Source organism: Sander lucioperca, chromosome 7, assembly GCF_008315115.2.
Source record: "Sander lucioperca isolate FBNREF2018 chromosome 7, SLUC_FBN_1.2, whole genome shotgun sequence".
In the NCBI taxonomy this organism is placed as follows: Eukaryota; Metazoa; Chordata; class Actinopteri; order Perciformes; family Percidae; genus Sander; species Sander lucioperca.
In genome coordinates, this window is record NC_050179.1 from 35,207,402 (window position 1) to 35,229,483 (window position 22,082).

At 41.1% G+C, this 22,082-nt stretch overlaps 1 protein-coding gene across 1 annotated transcript in view; it reads right to left on the reverse strand.

Moving 5' to 3' along the window:
* The window catches only part of LOC116036369 (troponin I, fast skeletal muscle-like), a 16,436-nt gene extending 14,776 nt beyond the window's left edge, over positions 1 to 1,660 (reverse strand). The window contains exon 1 of the mRNA XM_031279906.2: positions 1,554 to 1,660. The gene's annotated coding sequence lies outside the window, so the exon portion shown is untranslated. The remainder of the gene's footprint in view (positions 1 to 1,553) is intronic.
* Positions 1,661 to 22,082: the final 20,422 nt, after the last annotated feature.

A 22,082-nucleotide genomic window follows, 5' to 3' on the forward strand; every position in this document is an offset into this window, starting at 1 on the left:
ACTTCTTCCTTCAAAACAAAAACCATTGATGAAGCGCGGTCATTCAGAAAACAGGTATTAGTTTAATTCAAAATCCATCTAGAACGAGCATCGTGATTGGTTGCCTGGTACACACCTGGCTGCATCATATACCTCAATCATCAGGCATCAATCAGATTCATTTTGGCCACAGACACAATGTCAGCGAGCACTTTGTACTCTGGATTCTTATAAATTCAAGAATGGGAACATTTCCATTTTATATTTTAAGTAAATAATAACGTGGCCTAATTTGACCTTTTCTTTCTATGATCTTGACCGTCTCTCATTTGGACTCGGTCTTGACATGGACTCAAACTTTTTTGGACTCGGTCTCGACTAGTCCTGGTCTTGGACTCGTCTTGGACTGGACCAAGGTGGACTTGACTACAGCTCTGGTTGAGTCTCCTTTTTTTGGAAGCATTTGGCTTTTGCAGTTGAAGAATATGACTTGACTCCCATAAACTCAACTACACTCAAATGTCTGTGTATTAACAGTTATATGACTTTTTATTTTAAGGTTGTATTTCGTTTTTTTTACATTTCGAATTGCATATTTAGTGCTCCGACAACTTTGTGTCGGCCATGGAGGTTGGTTTTGGGATTTTAAAGAAGTCCACATTGTTACTTTTTTCGCCGTTTGTCACTTTTTAATGACGTTTTTGGTGCTTTTACCTGACGTTTTGGCCGTTTCTTTGAACGTTTTCAGAACATTACTAACTGAGAAGCTTCGTGTGAAAGAATTTAATGTACTGGAGGCATACACATCATTTCTGTTTTTAATTACGGGTCCAGGTAATGAGCTGCCAGAACTTTATCTTATCGATTTATTTCTTGGAGTGTATTGTTTTTTGGCTGAACTTTTGTCATTTAGATTTTTGACTTTGGGTGCTTGAGAGCTTTTAGATTTGAAAACAATAATGTATGCTGCAAAAGATTTTAATCTTAGCAGGTAGTTTGGAGTCAAATTCAGCCATCAAGTCTCCTTTTATTTCACAATCTGCCTACGGATCGAGATGTTTCTACTTTATGACGGTTCAGTTTTCAGAATTTTCTAGAAATCTGACTCAGTGCCTTTAAAACGAGAGACTAGCGTCATGAAATAACGATGAAATAAGTTGAGTTTGTTGTGGAAACCGTTCAGATTATCTCTCAGATTCAGTTTGGATTTACTCATATTTGTACGTTGTTTGTATGTGTTTTTACTCTTGCACTCCTGACTAACGATTAAATTTCCCATCTAGGCCAATAACGTGACTGAACTGAATTTAAATTAATCACCAACTATCATCAACTATTTTGATCTGAACAGATCTTTTTATTATGAAAAAAAAGTTTTGGTTATTATATTATTGTACGATTGAATCGCAATACTTCTAGAATCGCAATAAATACAAAAATCGCATTGCAAATCGAATCGCCGCCCACGTTTCGTGAAAGAATCAAATCGGGACAAAAGCATATATCGTCCCGACCATAATGCACAGATGAAAAGAAGGAAGGAAGGAGGAGGAAGAGAGAGAAGCTGGTCTCACCTAGAGGACGAAGCAGCAGAGTTTAAGCGGAGGGCAGCAGTGGGAGGAAATCATCCCACGGGGTAGGTGTATTTATACGAGCGCTCATAGACATAGATATGGAGCTCCTGTTTATGGAAATGCAGGATCCTCAGACCAACCGGCCAGCAAGCCCCCGAAATATCCTCGTCCCCTGCCAATGCTTCCCTGGAACCAACAAGGCATTGGTGAGGAGGAGCATCAGATCATTTAAGGACTCCGCTGGGTGCCACCAGGACGCTATTAAAAGGGAGGAAAGGGTCTATAAAATCATCAGAGTCTGTAGCGTTTCACCAGATGATGAATGTGGGAGGGGGGGAGGGGGGGAGGTTATAACCTCCCCAATAATCAAAACTGGCCAGTGCAACCCCCCCAAAAAAATTATCATTTCCTTTACATAAATAAAGACTTTTGAAACATTACTTTATGCAGAAAAGGCACAAATTGTTGCAGAAAAAATGCAGGAAATGAAGTGTTTGACATGCTCAAAATTAGCATTTTGTTCAAAAGTGAAGATCTCAACCCTCCACCTCCCACCATTTTTAACCTAGAGAAGAGCAAAATGACAATGACAAGGATCAAAGACATCTTAAGACAACCATGAGTGCCCGATTTTTATACAGAGGACTACCTGAATTCGGAAGAAGTTTTGCGATCATCCGTAAAACGTAAAAACATTGTTCCGGGAGTCAGCAGCTGATGACTTTTCCCTCTCTGATCTACAGCTGTCTCCAAACGATGCTACTTTATAACCTTACAGAACTTGAAAAGACATTCAAAGCAAAAGAACAAAAGCCTGTCTTGCATTTCTTCCGCCGACTATCAAAGCTGCGATGAATCTGCAGAAACAGATTCAAAAGAGAGAAACCACTGGTGAAACTTTGATATTGCTTCTATCAAAACAAAGTGCTTAGCAAGCTTACATTTCTGCTGTCTATAAATATCACGCCATCGCCCTGCAGGCTGGGTTAGCGTTTCATCTTCTCTGCGCCCTCGAAGAGGCTTCCAAACCTCGGAGAGGCTTCCAGACCTTTCTCTGGCTGCAAAAAGGCCCTCTCATATTAACACTTGCGCTATAAAAAATATGTGAGGCATCATTTCGGGTGAGCAGGAAGGCAGATTTTCCAAGTGGATAACGTTACGTTAACGTGACACTCTCATAAAAATTCAGATTCGCTCTCTCTGCTTCGTGGGATACACCAGTTTGTTTAGTTTCCCTAACTAAACAAACGCCAACATTTTACGAACCTTCACAGATATCCAATACAGGGTTTATGACCAAATACCTGCAGAACCAATGACATTCCCATCAGCCTCGAATGGACTTGTTTGTGTTTAGTGCCAATTCATGGTAAACCATTTATGTCGTGAGTATGTTAGCTCTCTGTACATAACAGCAGAGTCATCAGCATGGCTGTAGATTGTCTAGATATTCCGTATCTTTTTAGATTGTTTTATTTTTCGTTCACTATGATAAAAGATTCCTAAAACAAGGTTTACTTAATGGAAATGAGAGAGAGAGAGTGTAAGGTTTTCAAACGTGAAAGTTCGAACCAATGTTCTTGTTCTTGTTACATTGTATAATTTGATCCGGGTAGATTTCACACTGCAATGATGGGAGGTCCAACAGATTCTCACCCCCATCTCGTAAAATACGGATGCTTGGTCAGGTGCCTTTGTTGTTTTTATGTAATGCGCTTTAACTAAACGCGCTTGGTCGGGACTATTAGTGTGCCTTTTGACGCAGTTAGGTTAAGGAAAAGCTCGTGGGTGGGCTTACGTTTCCGTGACTCACGGGAACGGGACGGTTGAGTTTAGGAAAGGTCGTGGGTGGGCTTACGCTTCCGTGACTCGCTGTAATAACGGGACGGTTAAAGACACACGAGGGTCACGAACCCCGGTCTCCTGGGTGAAAGTCCTGTGTTTGACCTATCCTCCACCCCGACCAATCTCCCTATGCAGAATTTCCCCCTTACATACAGTCATGTGAACAAATTAGGACACCCATGCTAAAGTTGACTAAAGAGGAATAAAAAAATCATCTTTAGGAAATTGATCGTAATGCCTTAATTAAAAAAATGAGGAAAACTCCAATCTTTAAGGACACCAATTTTCTTTGTGAATGAATAATGTATCGTAAATAAATAAATGTTCTTCCTTAAAATACAGGGGGCATAAGTAAGTACACCCCTATGATAAATTCCCATAGACTAAAGTTCCCTTGGCCTTTGGAATTAAAATAGCCCCACATCATCACATACCCTTCACCATACCTAGAGATTGGCATGGTTTTATTTCAGTTAGTCTAATAGCTGGTTTGATTTGCATTGAGAGATGATTTTATGGAAAGTACCCCATGCCAATCTCTAGGTATGGTGAAGGGTATGTGATGATGTGGGGGTATGGTGAAGGGTATGTGATGATGTGGGGACCAAGGGAACTTTATCAGGATGCATAGTATCCTGGATCCATGAAATAACTGGCCTTTCAAAATAAAAATCTGCCTGCCTCTATGGGAATTTAACATAGGGGTGTACTTACTTATGCCCCCTGTATTTTAAGGAAGAACATTTATTTATTTACGATACATTATTCATTCACAAAGAAAATTGGTGTCCTTAAAGATTGGATTTTTCCTCATGTTTTTTAATTAAGGCATTAAGATCAATTTTCAAAAGATGATTTTTTTATTCCTCTTTTTATTCAACTTGAGCATGGGTGTCCTAATTTTTTCACATGATTGTATTACTCGCTAAACCCCGTGTAGCTGCTGCTCTCCCCGGTACATTATACAAACACGGTGAAGGATGCTTTTTTCAAGTTCAGAGTGAGAACGGGTTGGGAGGGCCCTAAAGACTATACACGACATACCTATGCACCGTCGTCATTGCCTATACAAGATAGTACAGCTAACATAGCAGCTAATATATACAAATGCTTTTCAATAATTAGGTAAATGCTACATGCATTTGGTTTTTGATCCATATCTACTCCATTTATTAAAGATTAACTCAATCATTTCATGAAACTGATACCGAAACTTGGCTACAGCGTAGTTTGGTCAGACGTTGGCGCTAAAGGCTACGACGCATGGCTGTAAATGTATCCGCCAGTAAAGTAGTAAAGTAGAGTTGCTAACCCAAAACACAACAAGTTGCCTCAACCATCTAAGGCCAGAAACACACAGCGAAGAACCGTGAAGGGGAGCTATTTTTATTTCGGTACCCATGTTATTCAATCTGTCTGCGATCAGGGGCAGAGCTGCCGCGCCGGCCCGCGCGCTACAACAATCTTTTCAGAATATGCATGAAAACACGTTTATGGAAATACAGAAATGTTAGACATCAAAATGTTGGAATAGATTGAATCACTGTGACGCTAACACAAAAACCACTTCCGGGTAGACAAATGGTCGTTGATTTGAATTAAAGAGAGATGTGAAATCGTCAAACTAGTTTATTTCTGTTGTTATTTTACGCCCTGTGATGTTTAAAGATTTATAGTTAAAGGTGCTCTAAGCGATGTTGGGTGACGTCACTTCTTGTTGACATTCAAAGTATTGTCAAACAAAACGGCTAACTCTAGCTAACTTCCTAGCTAACCCTCTTCTTGCCTCGCTCTCCTCCACTCCCCACACCCCCCTTCATGTGCACTTGCACTAACCCCCCCAACCCCCACCCCCAAATCCTTCTTGTCAGTTATTGGCTGGAAGACTGTTTGTTATGTTTGGTGGTGCAGGTTGGCGCAGTTTGTTTTTGTTGCCGTTTGTGTAGCCTGGGCTGTCTACAGAGACCGCGTTTTTTTACAGTGTGTTCAGGGGACAGGCAGCTAGCAGGTAGTGAGGAGATGTTTTTTTACAGTGTGTTCAGGGGACAGGCAGCTAGCAGGTAGTGAGGAGATGTTTTTTACAGTGTGTTCAGGGGACAGGCAGCTAGCAGATAGTGAGGAGATGTTTTTTACAGTGTGTTCAGGGGACAGGCAGCTAGCAGATAGTGAGGAGATGTTTTTACAGTGTGTTCAGGGGACAGGCAGCTAGCAGATAGTGAGGAGATGTTTTTACAGTGTGTTCAGGGGACAGGCAGCTAGCAGATAGTGAGGAGATGTTTGCTGTATGTGACAAAAATGTTGTAGCCTAAAAAACGCGTGACATCGCTTAGACAACCTGATCTCAAAGAATTCTGTGAAATGAACACAGCTCCTTAACTCAAAATCTGTGGCAGTTTCACGGAATCGCAAAACATTTCGTGATGGGCCCACGGAAGAATTCCGTTAAATAAACATGGCCCTTGAAGTTAAGGAAAAGGTCGTGGGTGGGCTTACGGTTCCGTGACACGCGGGAAGAACGGGACGGAAAAGAAGAAAGTGACTTTAGGAAACTTGACATGCGGGACATGATCCCCGGTCTCCTGGGTGAAAGTCCTGTGTTTGACCCATCCTCCCCCACAACCAACGTCCTTACGTGGAATTTCGGCCTTACATAGTACTCGCTACCGTAGTCGCTCTTAACGCTACGTCAACTTCTCACTGACTTTACATTGGCATTGTTTTCCGTGGTGGCCACAAGGATTTTTCACACATTCCGTGCCACCACCACGTAATGCGCTGTTAACAATTCGTGATCATTTCATGGAATTCTGTGCGACCAGGCTGGCTTAGAGCACCTTTAAACTCTGCTGTGTTTATTTTCTGTCCTGTGTTGCTTAGCTAGCATCTTTGATAAACCAAATCTAGCGTTACGAACAGCAACATGTCACCGCCGGTCGGACTGACTGCTGGTTTGGGTGGTATCATTTCCTTTAGTCTGTGGCCCAACAGGTAAATTAGCCCTCCAAGCTAACGTTAGTCAAAGCGTTGACATATGAAAGCATCTAACACATGGGCGAAGCGGGGGAGGGGAGGATTCTGAAGCTCCAGCCCCAATGCTTTTCTCAAAAGCCCTGAATCTTTAAGGCCTAATTTACTGCCTTTCTGAGGCTTTAGCGGCGCTCCGTTTTAAAGCTAGAGCTACATGTTGGTATCATATGAAACTAAATAATGCTCCAAAGTTAGGCTTAATTTTGGCAAGGGAAAAACATGGCCACTTTTTAAAGGGGTCCCTTGACCTCTCACCTCCAGATATCTAAATGAAAATGGGTTCTATGGTTACCCACGAGTCTCGTCTTTAAGGTGCTGACACACCAACCCGATTATCGGCCGTCGGACCGTCTAGCGAGGTCGGTGACTTGAGTCTGTTTGGTGTTCCGTGCCGTCGTCAGTCGGAGGAGCCGTCAGCTTTAATTTTGGGCTGATTTGACTTGTTGAATCAGCCAGTGGGCTGTCGGACTCAATGACCAATCTGATTGGTGGAGTGCTAGCCCTTGACTAGCGAATCAGTGCACTTATGTTAAAACACTTAACAGAAATGACGAGTGTGACGAACGCCTCTCAAAATCTGACGAAGATCTTTCAAACTGACCTTTGTTGATCAAAAAAACAAAGATTCAGCAACTGCACGGCCTATTTCTCGCTTAAAATGTTTTCAGAAACACGTTTCGGTGAACTATTTTCGTAAAATACGAGATCGTATTCCTAACGAGCCGCCGTTATGGCCGGTTTTGAAATTCGGGAGAAGCCAGACCCCCTCGACGCGTTCGTCATTTCCGGTTTTCATTTTTTGGGCAACAATACAGATTAGCGCCACCTGCTGTTATGGACACGTTTTACGTCTCACGCACGCACAGAACGTACGCTCAAGTCGGCATCGCTTTTCAAGTCGGCACTTTTTGGACCGACGGGAGCCAATGATCAGTCCGACTGGCTTTTCTGCCGACGGTCGGCCGTCGGGTTGGTGTGTCAGGGCCTTCAAAAAGACAGGCTCACTTCATTTTTCTAGGCAACTGTCATGTTTGAACAAATGGTTTACAGATTTTAGGCTTTCTATTATCAACTTTTCTTGAAAAACAGTTCAAACAGTTGCTGTAAAAGGGAGAAAAAAATCACCCCAAGTGAGCATGCCTAGGTTTGGGCTGAGCCCCGAATGTTTACAACATCTGGCTCCGCCCCTGATCAAACATGGATTTTAGATGTAGGAGATGAGAGTAGATCCAGTTGCTCCTTGTCCCCCGTTTGCTTGGCGCCGTTAAATAGTGCGTACGGACGCAGGAAGTTAGTTTTTGTGTTGTCTTCCATTCGATCATGCGTCGTCCTCCCGGGTCAAAATTGAAAATCAACATTTTTTCTGATGTTTTTGTCTCTTTTTTCTACACTTTTTTGGCTTTTTTGTTACGTTTAACTCTTCTTTTCACTACCATGTATAAACATCACTAACACCAACTCATTACCACTATAGTTAACACTTATTTTGGGAATTCATGGTCAATAAACCTCATTTGTAGGAAATTATACCTAATTCTTGAGTTAAAAAAGCAGAAATTATGAATTATTTAGACTAATATAAAAGGAAGGATAATCACAGAAGGGTCAACGTTAAACAAATAATAAAAACACCCGAAATTCAATGAAGGTAGACATTCTTTGTTGTACTTGGGAAGCGCGTTGTATGGAATCATCCATGTTATATTTTGGGTAATCAAAATGAGGTAGTTAAAGAGATCCCCATATTTCTGACATAGTAATTCAGAAAACGGGTCAAATTTGACCAGATGACAACACAAGAGTTAAACAAACATTGTGATTGGGTCAATGCAAAACTGAATTGCAGAGATCTGTATGAAAAACCTAAAAACCTAAAAGTCTACATTAACAAAAGCACGCAAGTAATCGATCGCTAGCGATCACCTCGGACCAGTAGAAGGCGTCAGCAGAGTTAATAATCCTTCAACAGGTCCGACTTTAGGAGGGAAGGCTGAGAGGGGAGAGGTGGTGATATGTCTGACAGCACAGACAGCGGAGATGATGGGAGTCGTGCTGGGAATGTGGAGCGCAGGGTGGAGGCTCACGGTCCCGTCAGAGAGACAGGCAGGGGGTTTCTACTCGAGCCTCAGGAATGCCTTTCCTCACTATGTGCAGCATTAACATATGGGTTAACTATATGTGTATGTTTACATGGAGTTTGATTCATAAAACGGGTGTGGTAGCAGTAGAAGTTTGCTTGAATGCATCTACCATCTGGTCGTGTTTGAAGCGTAGACGGGATGTCCGTGTCGCCACCCGCTGGGATGGTTTGCGGTTGGATTTCAATAAGGTTTTTTTCTAATATGGTATCGTACTCTTAAGGGATGTTTGGGCCGTAGAGAAGAGCACAGTAACAATAACAAGGAACAAACACATCTTAAAGCTATAGACCTTTTTCACGGCAGACATGTTGACGCGTCATAATAGGAAAAGCACAGGTGTATTCAAAACCATTAATGATGGCTGCATTCCACTTAGGAGAGGTCCTGGTATGGTGCATGCTGACTCACTGAAATAGCTTACTGGGACACTTGATGGAATTGAGCCATTGTTAAGGTTATCAATTTCAGCTGTGCTTTTCCTACTATGACAAGTCAAAATGTCTGCTGTGAAAAAGGTCCATAGTGCGTAGTTTCTGTCACCCCCCCATGTGGGATTCTAAGTAATGACAACAAAGCTGTCGGCGAGTCCACATGATGCAAGCCTTCTGTGATTGCGCACCACCTCCACCACGTAGCTACTAGTAGCCACGGAGGACACGGAAGATTAAAAAAACATGATGGACTCTTCAGAAGAGGTGATTATCTTCACTCGAGCTTCTGCGCGGGAAAGTCGCCGGACGACTTCTGAACACAGCCATACTGAGAAATCCAGAGAGAGTTGTGTGAAGTTGAATTGGAACTCATTTGGCAACGGCTTGAATGTAACGGACATTCAGTAATATCAAAAAGTTATGCACTAAATCTTTAAGACATCCACGAATGCCAGATTTCATAGTGCACTCCCTGAATTCGGAAAATGTCTTGCGATCAACGGGAAAAGCAATCTTTCAAGAGTCAGCAGCTGATGACTTTTCCCCCTACGATCTACTGCTTTTTCTAAACAGTTCCAAAAGTTCTTACTTGATAACTTGAAAAGACATTCAAAGCAGCAGAAAAAAAGCTCTTCTTGCATTTTTTTTCCCCGACTATCAGGCACGTTGAACCTGCAAAAAAGAGAGAAACCACCAGTGAAACTTTGATATTGCTTTTAACTATCAAAAGTGATATTCAAGCTTGCATTTCTGCTAAATATGTATATTAAGGGGGGCTTAAACCAGCGGCCTGAGTGTGGACTGGTAGCTGGAGAGATGCTAGTTCTCTCTTTGAAATCTAACTGCAGATGGATACAAAGAAAAGACGACAAAGTGCAGTGCTGGAGATTTTCAAATCCCATCCAGTGTCCGGCTCTACTTAGACTGCTAACTCTGTCTCTTTTCCAACTACTACAGCCGTTACCATTACTACTACTACTCCTATCATGGAGTCGTCTTTAATGTAGGCCGTTTTGTCGTCTCTTTGCAGGGCATGTGAAGCAAATCATTCACGGCATCGTTCCAAATACTCTACAAACACCTGCAGAGCAGCTGCCATTGGTGGAAAGACACTAAGAACATTTACTCAAGTGTTTACTTTATGTCTCTAAAAAGGTAAAGTTAAGGTTTGATTTCAAAAGAGATTTGAGGAATTTCAAAAAGCGAACATCAACGTTTCAGCTTTAGCACCAAATTATCTCTTCACACATCGCTCCAGAAAAAAATGTGGGCATCGCTACACGGAAAGCTGAGTTTGTTCAGAACATTTTGATCTGAAACACATGGGGGCAGTTAAATGCAAATACCCTAAAATGGTCTATTCAAACAGACATGTGAAAATGCCCTAAGATCCTTAGAGCAGGGGTCTCAACGTTTTTCTAAAACAAGGACCCCTTAACTGAAAAAGAGACAGAGCAGGGACCCCCTACTACATATATTATATCAAATGAAGTTGCATAATAAACTGGGCGTACAAGAAAGTGTAGAGCGGCCTAAAGCCTGTATACATTCCCTTTTTAGTGCATAGAATACTAAGCTATTACAATAATAATTTTGGGCATGATTTGTGGGCCCCCTCTCCGTCCCGTCCCTGACCCCCTGTTGAAGATCTCTGCCTTAGAGCACTGGTTCTCAATCTTTTTTCAATAATGTTCCCCCTTTGAACAGTTTTTTTAAACCATGTACCCCCTAACCAGCACAAATAATTTTTGGTAGAAAAAAAAAGTCTCTATAAAGAGGAAGAATACAGCGATGTCAGCGCTAGATTTAGTAAACTACAGCCTTGGACCTGGAAAACATTTAGATGATGGTGGAAAAAGGAGACAAAAACTTGGAAAAAAACGGTAGAAAGAAGGAAGGAAGGCAAGAATAGGTCAAAAATAGTAACAAAAACTTAGAAAAAAAAAAACACAGTAGAAAAAAGTAAGGAAGAAAGGAAAGAATAGGTCAAAACAAACGACAAAACCTTCAAAAAAAAGGTGACAAACTTCAAAAACAGCGACAAAAAGAAAAGAAAGACAGTAGAAGTAACTACAGCCTTGTAACTGAAAAACATTTTGCAAATACTCTTATGTACCCCCTGCAGTCCTCCAGAGTACCCCCAGGGGTACACGTACCCCGATTTGAGGACCACTGCCTTAGAGGGTTTAAAAAGGTAAACTGTGACATTTCGTGGAGTTTGCAGCAGCATCTAGTGGCTGTTTGTGGCGCTGCAGCTGGGAACAAAAACTTCTCACAGAGACTGACAGCTGCTTACTTTAGCCTCCCCAACTTTAATCATGTAAGACACATATTTCTTATTCTGAAAACCACATAAGTGGGAGACAATGAAACCAATGGATGGAAGTGTATGAGCTACAACACTAAATGTCCTCATAAAGCCCCTCTGAGCAAACATGATACCTTGGTTGGACCCAGCAGGCGCTGTCAGAGTCTCTCAGCATGTGTCTGGTGTCGGTTTCCAGCTTCAAAAGAAACTACTCCCCTCCGTGTTAACCTCCTCCTTCTTCTTTTTTCTCTTCAGGTTGGTCCTCATGACGTCCGTGCTGCTGCAGCAGAAGGATTTACAGCGTCGTCTGAAACGTGAAAATGTTAATACAAAAAACGTTGTTCTTTAAGTAAGTAAAGTTTATTTCCAGAGGCCATTTAAACACAGCTTAAGCTGACAGAAGTGCTGTACAAAAGCACTAAGGTGCTGTATAAAAGAACATTAAAAAGTAAATATAAAAAGTAGAAAGTAAAACACTAAAAGAACATCCCAAGGACAACAACACAAACGTGTTTAAGTCGCGTAAATCTGCAACGTAAACCGACTTTCATTCACAGATAAAAAAAACTGCATTTAAAACTGAAACCAGTTTTGAAAATGTGTGGGATTTTCTTTGTTTTAGCAACACAAAACCAGACGAAATACACACCTTAAACACAGCATGAATCTCACACCAACATAATTCTGTTGAAAGGCCAAGAAGTCGTTTCTACTTGACTTGGAAACGAACGTAATAAAGTGTCTAAAATGTCTCGGTGACGCCGGTTCTGTACAGACGCATCACATCAAGTACTCCTCACGTTTGACTTTAGCTCAAAGTGACATCCAAAAACTTGAAAGCAACGCTTTAACGCCAATGCTTGTTGGAGCAGGCTTTTTTGAATTTACAAGTGCTACAAGATGTGACATTGAGAGCAGCTGATCTCACTGATTAACAACCCTCGTTGTTAATCAGTGAGATCAGCTGCTGCAGAGTTTGACAGGAACAGAAACCTGGGGTCTCAATCTCAAGAATGCAAAGACTTGTGTTCTTGGGGACAATGTTCTTGCTGGTTGTTCTTGGAAGAATGAACTCCAGCGTGACTGTCCGAGCGACGAGCTAGCGGCCCCGGCAGGCGCAAGCTGGCGGCCGCGTCACTTTATGGAGCTCCGAAAACTCCGAAAACTTTGGAGCAAACTGTCAATTCGGCAAAGATTTTCGCAAGACTGCCTATATTCGAAATCTAAACCGTTCATTTCTCGCCTAAAATGTTCTCAGAAGTGAATTTAGTGATGAATAAGATGGCATTTTTGGGCTGTCTATGTACCGGAAACCCGACCATCATTGAATGCCGAAATGAATGTTGGGATATGGGTGCTGCGAAGTTCATACAAGTTACCAACCAATGCATCCTCGGTAAAATGGGCGTCAAGAACATTTCCGGGAATCTTAACTGTTCTTGGTGAGATGCGAATTGTATTGGGACAGTACTTTGGCAACACAAGATGACGTTTCACAGGGACACAAGAACACAAGTCAGAAGAACACAGATTGAGATACGCCCCTGCAGACTGGACTGAGTCTGCATTTCTCCCCAACAATGAAACACAGTTCTATAATGTTAAATAAAGCCTAATTAATCTCAGACATTGGACATTACGCCAAAGTCTCATCAAGCTCAGAAGTCTGGAGAAATGTTTATAAAGTCAAATACAAAAACTAACCTTTTGGGGCATTTTATGGCTTCACTGGAAAGACGATAGCAGAAAGGTGCAACAAGTCCTCCAAACCAAACAACAATATGAATAGTGGTGTAGTCTACGTGATAGGCAGGTATACGCAGTATACCCACTAAGAAAGCTCCAGGATTTCCATATACCCACTTAAAAATGTGCAATGATACGCAACAACATACTTTTGTGACAAAACTTTCACTTCAGAAATTTGTATTCACAAATTACAAGGTTGAGTAATGTGACAGCAAACTAAACTAACACTGCAGAACATGCAGAGAGACTTTTCTCTTCTTTCGTCGACCCGCTGAGCGCAGTGCTTAGTGTGTGGGAAGCGACCGGGCCCAAATGTCCAAAATCCTCCATACACCGCACATTTAAGACAAATATAAATAGCCAATTTTATTTTGTCCTCGTTGCTTTGGGGTCAACTTTTATGATGCAGGCTCAGGTCCCTGATGTGCTTTATATTCCATTATATTTTGAATGAGGACACCTAGACCCCACACTTTGATTCGGCCACTAGAGGGCACCCTCACTAGAAACCTAAATATAGGTCGTACTTGCTGCTTGAACAAACATCTGGAAGCATTTTTTGGGAAGGACGGTCTCTAAAAGTTTGCAGAAAATAAGCGACAAACACCCCAAAGGGCCACACTTGTACTAGGGACATACATGATCATAACCCTTAAGGCTTATTTGTTTGTTATTGACCTTTCAATGTGCTGTGCCTGAGAGCAACTTCCCACTTCTTCATGGAAAAGGATGCTCAAACTGTCAGCTGTTTCTTTCCTGTACTGTAAGTCCTGAAGACAGTTTCCATTCATGTTGAGGGCTGTGAGCAGAACAGATTTCACCTTCTGCCTGAAAGGAGAAACACTTCATTCAGCAGAAGAAAAAGGGTTTTCTTGTATAGTGCTTCCACAGTTTTAGGGCCCTACCTTCTAGAAATCTGGTTTTAAACCTGCAAACTTCTACTTGTACTTGCTTTACATAACTTATCTTTCTTTTGCATCCTTATTATCCTAATTTATGTATCAATCATTTTTCCAAAACCGAAGGTTTTCGGGCCCTATCTTGCACCCGGCGCAGCGTAGCACAAAGCCCGACGCAAGTGTGGCCCAGTGGATATGACACATGCCTTTGCTGTGGGAGACCGGGGTTCGATTCCCACTGTGATACATCAACCAATGTGTCCCTGAGCAAGGCACTTAACCACTAGTTGCTCCACAGGCATGTGACCTCTGACATATATAGCAATTGTAATTTGCTTTGGATAAAAGCTGCAGCTAAATGACAAGTAATGTAAAAGTGTCTTTGCTAGTTTAAGACCGACGCAGTTGTCAATTTCCCGTCCAGCGCCCGCGTCGTTTAAATAACAAATGCACCTGCGCCCATGGGCATGCTGGTCTTACAGGGAGGTGTGTTCAGGTGCATTCTGGGCATGCTGGTCTTACAGGGAGGTGTGTTCAGGTGCATTCTGGGCATGCTGGTCTTACAGGGAGGTGTGTTCAGGTGCATTCTGGGCGTGCTGGTCTTACAGGGAGGTGTGTTCAGGTGCATTCTGGGCGTGCTGGTCTTACAGGGAGGTGCGTTCAGGTGCATTCTGGGCGTGCTGGTCTTACAGGGAGGTGCGTTCAGGTGCATTCTGGGAGTATTGCTATCTTGAGGCAGCGGGAAGTGATCGCGCCATTGACCAACAAAAACCTGGTCTAAAGTCAATAACGCAGCATTTCATTGTTATTTTAACAGAGCATTAGTAAAATGCTCCTAGGCTCGTACACAGCGTGCACACTATGCTTGTTACACACACAGGGACGCACAGCAGCACACACACATGCAGAAGATTACAAATAAAAATATTACGGTGCAAATCCTCCATCATAACAGCAATGCTCCAAGGTCCAAACACGCCTGGCTTTTAAAGGGAATGGGAGATGATCTCTGATTGGTTGATTGCATGTTACGCCCAAAACACACCTCTGATTAATGAAGACACTAAGTACAACCCTTTAGAACCATGCGCCCGGCGCACGGACCCTTTTTTCCGCCGTCAAACTAGCAAAAGTGGATTTGGACACGCCCTAAACACCTGACCTGCGCCAGGCGCTTCACGCCGTGCGATTAGATCGTTAAAATAGGACCCTGAGTGTGTTCAGTATTTCTTTCACAGTGTCCAATTGTAAAATGCAAACAGTTGTTGCTCTCCTCTCTCCAGATGGCTCTCCTGCTCTGCTCGCTCATGTCTAATTCTGGCTGGTGAGAAGAGGCAGCTGCTATCTGAGGATATGAAACAGCCGTCAGCGGAGGTCAAATATAACCTGCACTAACTCTGAGGAATGAGACTCCAAACACAAGATATTGTTGAGGCTGTCAAGTGTTTACTGCAAAACCTCTCTCTCTCCATCTGTGTGCATTCATGTGTCATTAATGCACGTTACTAACTTAGCTCCTTCCCTGGAGTCCTCGTGCTTTCTTGCCTCACAGATTTCCTTGGATTGTGGTGGCACCTGGATCGTGGTTGCAGCTGCAGCTGTGGTCCTGGCTCCACTCCCTGCATATTAAAAAAAAATTCTCATTATGGGATTAGCATAAAGTTAACGTGCATAAAGAGTGTTGCAGTTAAGGTCTAAATTGTGCAGGATAAGAGAAAAGTGGACATTTTCAGTACAGTATTTCTGTTTACCAGTCTTCTTTTATTAGCCTGGCAGGTATAAATGTCTTACAGCTGCTACAAGTTCTTCACTATTCAGTCCCTCCAGAAAAACATGATTATGCGATCGCATAATTCAACGCATAATCAGCCAAAGTCTGCATATTTATGTGGGGGGGGCCGCATTTTTTCAAATACGCCGCACTTTCGCCGCATAAATTGCCGATTTCCACGCAAAATATGCGGGGCTTGCATGATTTCATAATCCCCGCATTTTCGTTGCAAAAAAGTCACATATATCTTGTTTACACATAAATGTTGTTTACTTCACACAAGAGCAGCCATTTTCCCGTTGCCATGGTAACGTTATTAAATGACGTAATTACGCGACGTGAACATTATCGAAAAGCTGCAAACCCCGCGATGAAGCCATGATGAAACCGCAGTTTTTACAAGTTCCCACAATTTCATCACATAAAATTGCATAAATATCCTGCATATTCCATCGCATTTTTTAAGAAAACGTGCCGCAATTTAGAACGTTTTGTTGGCTGCTGACATGTAACCAGGGTTTGCTGTCTTTGTGGAACTGGGAACAGCTTCAACTCCGGGACCTAAACCTAGACCTGCACATACAGTAGCTGTACATACTGTACATATCTGTCTATATGGTTCATACTGAATATTCATATTTATTCAGTTTTTCTTCTGTATATTCTGTTAATACACTGCATATATCGATATTATTCTTACTACTATTATAATGTCACTGCTGCTACATTGCACATACAGTCATGTGAAAAAATTAGGACACCCATGCTAAAGTTGACTAAAAAGAGGAATAAAAAATTCATCTTTTGCAAATTGATCTTAATGCCTTAATTAAAAAAATTAGGAAAAATCCAATCTTTAAGGACACCAATTTTCTTTGTGAATGAATAATGTATCGTAAATAAATAAATGTTCTTCCTTAAAATACAGGGGGGAATAAGTCAGTACACCCCTATGTTAAATTCCCATAGAGGCAGGCAGATTTTTATTTTTAAAGGCCAGTTATTTCATGGATCCAGGATACTATGCATCCTGGCCTAGAGATTGGCATGGGGTACTTTCCATAAAATCATCTCTCAATGCAAATCAAACCAGCTATTAGGTTAACTGAAATAAAACCATGCCATGTATCTGTACATGTTCATACATTGTTCTAATTACATAGCCATATTTATTCTGATCTTATAAGGTAACTGCTAATACACTGCACATATTTATATTTAATTTATATTACTCTAAACCACCTTCTGTTAACCAACTGTACACTACTATCTACACTGCACTATATGTCTTGTCCTGTCTATATTTTGTATATCACATTGCACTTTTCTGCTCTTTTTGCACTTCTGGTTGGACGCAAACTGCATTTCGTTGTCTTTGTACTTGTACTCTGCACAATGACAATACAGTTGAATCTAATCTAATGTAAAAGAGCAGCTGAAACTGAACCCAACACCACGTCTACATCCACATAAATAACTTCTCAGGTTTGTTATGCTTGTTATTTATTTCACTGGCTGTCAAACCACAAGAAGGGTTTCAGATTTATGGTCCAATGTGAGCACAGGATCAGGGAGGAGAAATGTTCTATTGATCAACACGTTATAATAATAATAATAATAATAATAATAATAATAATAATAATAATAATAACAATCAACACATTATAAGTCATACACAAAGAAATCAACAAAAACGTCAAACAGCAAGAAAAAAACTTTGAGACGAGGCAAAAATAACTTCCTTTTACTACATGAAGAATACTGCTGTACTTTTACTGCATGAAGCTAAGAATACTGCTGTACTTTTTTCTGCATAAACCTAAAAAAACTGACAATGTTTTTTTCGTTATTACCAATTGCTCCAGACCTTTGACCTGGACTAAAAACCAGATGTGGACCTTTGAGTGATGTGTTTGAGAACCTGTGATCTATAGCCTATGCCACCCATCAAGAAATGATGCAAACGCAGCACAACAATTTCCTTTCCGGGATAAACAAAGTTATATCTTATCTGACAGCAACATGGAACTCCTGAACCGACCTCTGCAGGAAACTACAGCGGGTCACATAAGTTCATCTGCAACAAAGACAAAGAAAAAAATGAAATATAAAACAACAAACATGACTTTAACATCCACAAATAATGACACAACATTTAATAACTCACCTTGTCTGTTCCAACTGGGAAAAGGGCAAATTTTTCCGTTTTGAAGACAATTCAAGAAACAAAATTGAGGATTCAGCTGTTTAAGCCTCGGGTTGTCTTCCCATCGACCGTGCAACTTATTGTTTTTCTGCGTCAAAATTTAAACTTTTTTTTCAACGTTTTGGTCGTCTTTTTCAAAACTTTTGTTGCTTTCCCCCCCGATGTTTTTTGTCAATTTTTTTCTGCACTTTTTGACATTTTTGTGGGGGTTTTTCCCCCATGTTTTTGCGGACATTTTTGTCACTTTTTGACACGTTTTTGAATACTACAAAATTGAATAAAACATCCAAATTTAAAGAATGTAGTGGGCTGATCATTTATTTTACTTGTGATGGGCGTTGTGTGGAACAATCCGCGTTATTTTTCTGAAAATTTGGTTGAAAGAAACCCAATTTTCTGATAAAGAATATTTTTTTAAATGGGTAAAATCTGACCCGAGGACAACTGGAGGGTTAAGCCAACTAACAGAAATGGACAACATATAATTCTGTCATTGCTGTAAAACATGAAATAGCCTTAATACGTATTCCCTTAAAGGTTAAAGAGGGTTTTAAAATTAGTAAAATTACTAGGTTTGTATAAAGATTGGCACCAAAACAATTCCTGTCTTTAGACATCTGTGTATTGTTCATGCTAACGATTTCACATTAGCTAACAATTAGTGTAAATCCACGATGTTCCACTTACGGGATTGCTTAGTTGCCAACGGAAATTCCACCAGATTTCACTAATTTCGACCGGATATCCCTCTTTTTCGGCCGGATGTGCGTCCCCTTCCTCTGTCTCTGTGTTGGCGTTCTAACCTCCGGTGGATTTGTGAGGACTATGGTTAACTGCTCCTCAGATCTCTGCAGGGTAAATCCAGACAGCTAACTAGACTATCTGTCCAATCTGAGTTTTCTGTTGCACGACTAAAACAACTTTTGAACGTACACATTCCACCAAAACAAGTTCCTTCCGAGCCTATTTTGCTGAGGCACCGTGGCTCCGTCCGGAGCTTAGCACCGCCCAAGATGATTGTGATTGGTTTAAAGAAATGCCAATAAACCAGAGCACGTTTTTCTCCCATCCCAGAATGCTGTGTGGACTAGCCAGACCCTCCTCCGCAGCGCTGTGGAGGAAGGTCTGGCAAAGCAAGACTAGCTAAAAATTAGCTACAGTTCAACTGTTGTTGTAACCACCAAGTGTTAGCTGGAGTGTAAACTTTTAAAAACAAATCCAGAATTATTAGTCTGTTTTATATTCTGTGACTTGAGAATCCTTAGAGTTTAAAAATACTTTTAAATCCTCATAAAATGGCTCATTATAGGATTAGCATAAAGTTGACGTTAGCATAAAGAGTGTAGTGTTAACTCTAAAGCAGTTAGGGTCCAAGTTGTGCATCGTGACAGAAAAACGGACATTTTAAGTTAGGGGTGGGAATCACCAGAGGTCTCACGATACGATATCATCACAATACTTATGTCGCGATACAATATTATTGCAATTTTAAACATATTGCAATATTCTGCGATATATTGCAATTTAATATTTTTTTCCAACTTCAAATTTTTGCCAATTTCAAATGATGTCCCCAAAGGAAAATTTTGTCATCTGTTTTATCTAAAAAGATAAATTTTTCTGTCTGTTCATCTCACTTCAATTTTATTGCTGCAAAATGGTATTGTCAAGCAGACAGACTGACCAACACATATATCGTAAAAGATCGATACTTGGCGTCTGTGTATCGATACAGTATTGCCACAAAAAATATCGCGATACTATGCTGTATCGATTTTTTCCCCCATCCCTATTTTAAGTACAGTATTTTAGCAGGTATAAATGTCTTGCAGCTGCTACTAGTTCTTCACAGGGTCAGCCCTATGTTCCCACATTTCTAAGATTTTTTTTTTGCTGAAAATTAGGCCCTATGTTCCCACATTTCTAAGATTTTTCTTAAAATTAGGCCCTATGTTCCCACATTTCTAAGATTTTTCTTAAAATTAGGCCCTATGTTCCCACATTTCTAGGACATTTTCAAATTAGGTCTTGTGTTCCTACATTTCCCTTCAATGTAAGCCCTATCCTCCCACAACATATTTAGGGTTAGGTGGATAAATCTGATACAAATTTATGAAAAAGGAAATGTGGGAACAAAGGGCCTAATTTTGAAAAATATCTTAGAAATGTGGGAACATAGGGCTGTGGGAACATAGGGCCTAATTTTCAGTGCTAATGTCACCTTGTGTACAATAGTACGTAATACCTCTTTAAATGAACACAGACAATATATTTAATTTAAGCTCTAAATGTACAGCATTTGAAAATGAACGTATGTGCACTACAGAGCTAGCTAAGTGTTTACAAATTCAACAAGACTATGAACAAGATGAACATGAAGCTTTTGTATTTAATGTGAAAGCAACAAGACGACAAAAGTACATCACACTTCTGTTTGAACAGTTTAGAAAAGATGACATAAAGTTAGTACAGACCATAGACGGTACAGACTGAAAGGCTGATTTATACTTCTGCAACAGAGAGACGTCCAATACTGACCGTTAGCTCGCCAGGCTAACGTAACGCATTGGCTAACGTTACACTCTGTCTCTTTCACTGGGCATTGTGTATCTTACATGACACTGAATGGATGCAGACGATCGGCATAATCAGGGTGAGAATGAATTTTAAAATAACTAAACGTGAACTTGCTGCCTAATTTTGAAACTTACGGAACAGAACAGCCTAATAATGATCTATATTTTGCCTGCTTGTCTGGTTATTCATTAATCTTTTATACAAAGAGTGTTACAAACTGAAAAGAGTTTAAATCATCAGCTGTACATTCATGTTTTAATGCTTCAGAGATGTACGTGTAAAAAGAAGTAAATAAATAAAAATAATATAATATAAACGTAAAGATGAAAGTCTAAACGACTTCTCAGGGTGTAACCAGGTTTTAATCACTGAAATTCTGCCGTCAACACATTAATGCAAATAATTTCTAGATTTTAGAATAAAAAATCATGTGTACTTTGTGGTTTAAGGAAGATACGTACGTCGCCGGTACCACAATGTTAAGATGTAGAAGCATAAATCAGCCTTCACAGAACAAAAGCAGGTTTGATTCACCACTCATGTACTAATACTGACACCAGTACACACAGTACAAATACATCACGGTACAGAGTCGATACAGGCACAAGCAGAAGGCAGCATAGATTCAACTGAAGAGTTTTGTTCCAACGTAAAAATATCCAAAAACTACCCGAGCACCTGCCTCATCTACCTCAGAGTTATCACGGATTTTACATATTGAAAGTAAAATGTGTGCTTTGGATAAAAAATACTTTTATTTAATTTGTAAATAATCTCAATAAGCCTTGAAAAAGGGAGATCCTGCACATGCTCTTGCGAGCGCATCACCATTTACTGGAGAAACGTTTCGGTCCTTCTGGAAAATACTCTTGACGAAGGTCCAGAGGGACCGAAACATTAAGGCCCTGACGCACAAACCCGACGGCCGACCGTCGGCAGAAAAGGCAGTCGGACTGATCATTTGGCTCCCGTCGGTCCAAAAAGTGCCTCAGAACACGCCGAAGCGACGCCGACTTCAGCGTACGTTCTGCGCATGCGCGAGACGTAATACGTCTCCATAACAGCAGGCGCCGCTAATCTGTATTGTCGCCCAAAAAATGAAAACCGGAAATGACAAATGCGTCACGTGGGTCTGTCTGCTCCCGAATTTCAAAGCCAGACCATTAATGGCGGCTTCGTTCAGAATACAATCTCGTATTTTACTAAAATAGTTCACCGAAACGTGTTTCTGAAAACATTTTAAGAGAGAAATAGGCCGTGCAGTTGCTGAATCTGTCTTCATTTCAGATCAACAAAGATCAGTTTGAAAGATTTTCGTCAGATTGTCAGAGGCGTTCGTCACGCTCATCCTGCTCGTCATTTCCAGTGTGTTTAAGTGTTTTAAGTCCGACCGCCCACTGGCTGATTCAACATCAGTCAAATCGGCCCAAATTAAAGCCGACGGCTCCTCCTACGGACGACGGCACGGAACACACCGAACAGACTCAAGTCACCGACCTCGCCAGACTGTCCGACGGCCGATAATGGGGTTGGTGTGTCAGCCCCTTTAGTTTCTTCAGTAAATGGTCCTTTTTC